Here is a 1,734-nt window from a genome sequence, read left to right as displayed (position 1 = left end):
CATAATCACTTAAGTTTTAGTTACCTTCAATGTTCTCCTTAGAATATTCTTTCCTGGAAATGCCATAAAATGAAGACACTGACAAGAAAATAAGAATTTGTAATCTTCAGTGACAGAAAAGACAACACAGACTATGAATTCAGATTTCCCATCAATTAATTATACATATATCATTAAGCATCCATGGGATTTACAACATATGCACTACTGAAGAGTAATTGGCACTAATTAAGTTTGATTCATTGACTTAATTATGAAACTTAGAAATCTAGTCACCTTCAATCTAAAAAAATTTCCCCCAGTACTGAAAAATGAATCAGGGGTGTTCTACCACTGAGCTACCTCTCCACCCCTTTTAGTATGTTTCTGAGGTCTTACTAAATTGCTCAGGTTGGCCTTGAGCCTCAGATTCCAAGTAGCTGGGAAGACAGACATACATGATCATATCTACCTTTTCTTTTCAAAACCAGTACTGCGGTCAGGGAGCTGGCTCAGCAGAATAAGCGCTTCCCTGGCAAGCACAGGGCCTGAGTTCAAACCCCAGTTCTGCCAAAAAAAACCCAAAACAAAAAACCGGTATTAAAAGATTGAACCTAGGGCTTTACACATGCCAGGTACATGCTCTACCAGTGTGCTACATCTCCCCATTCACTGTAAACATTCTAGAATACATTTTAGAATCTGGATTATTTTGGTATTTATGCTCAAAGTCATGTTAGGGCACATACACTGAGAACCTATGCTTTTAAAAAACATATAAAGAGATAATTAAAACAATCTGAGACAAAATGAAGTTTGACAGGATAACAGCAGTTTTCTCGGTTCTGATTGTATCACAGAATAATTTTAAAACACCTTTAACGTTTGCAATGTTTGTAAAAAGGAAAATTCTCTAATGACAGCTTATGCACTTGATCTTGGCCAAAAGGCTGAGAAGTGATACAAATAAACTTATAAAACATAAAGTCATAAGACCATTCTGAAAACTTAATAGGTTAACTTTTGATCATTAGTAGCCTTTTTATGTAACAAAACTTCTGTGACTGTTTTTGTTAAAGATTAAATAAAAATTTAATTTTTCCAGATCAGTCCTTTTACTATAACATGAATTAATGTTGCTTTGTGGTGACATTTGTTATTATGGTTTCAGCTTTATTTCTTTATTACATGGCTTCTCTGTAATATCTGTTCCTATGGTTTCAATTTTACTTCTGCACACCTGATGCTATCACTAATGCATACTTGTTTCTATCACATTACTGAAGTGGTTGTCTCACTTCAAGAACTGAAGTGTGAAGTACACTTTCATCCCCCAAACACCTGCAAACCAAAACGCGCAATTTAAAATCTTTATTAATCATCAAAAATTTTCTTTCCATAGAAGAATGGCGATGTTGTATCAGTGCATATTCTATGGGAACTTTGTATCTTAAGTAACTAGCCTAGAAACCAGAGACAGCACTGTCAAGCTAGTGTGCAATGTCAAAGACACAGTGCTGCCAATGCAACCAGCAGACAGAAGGAATATGCAGGTGTTAGAAAAAAAGGTCTATGGCCAAGTGAATAAAAAGTAGCAGTGCACTGCACTGACACTACAGGAACAGAGAATGGGAAGAACCAGAGGGTGCACTTTCTAAAAACAAAAACCAAACCCAGTAGACCACAGGCACAGAGTTCCAACTGTATCACCAGCTAATTCATGCATACTTGCACCTTCCTGTTGAAGGCTAGAAC

This window comes from Octodon degus, unplaced genomic scaffold (genome assembly GCF_000260255.1).
Source record: "Octodon degus isolate 3935 unplaced genomic scaffold, OctDeg1.0 scaffold00053, whole genome shotgun sequence".
In the NCBI taxonomy this organism is placed as follows: Eukaryota; Metazoa; Chordata; class Mammalia; order Rodentia; family Octodontidae; genus Octodon; species Octodon degus.
This window is presented reverse-complemented; position numbering follows the sequence as displayed.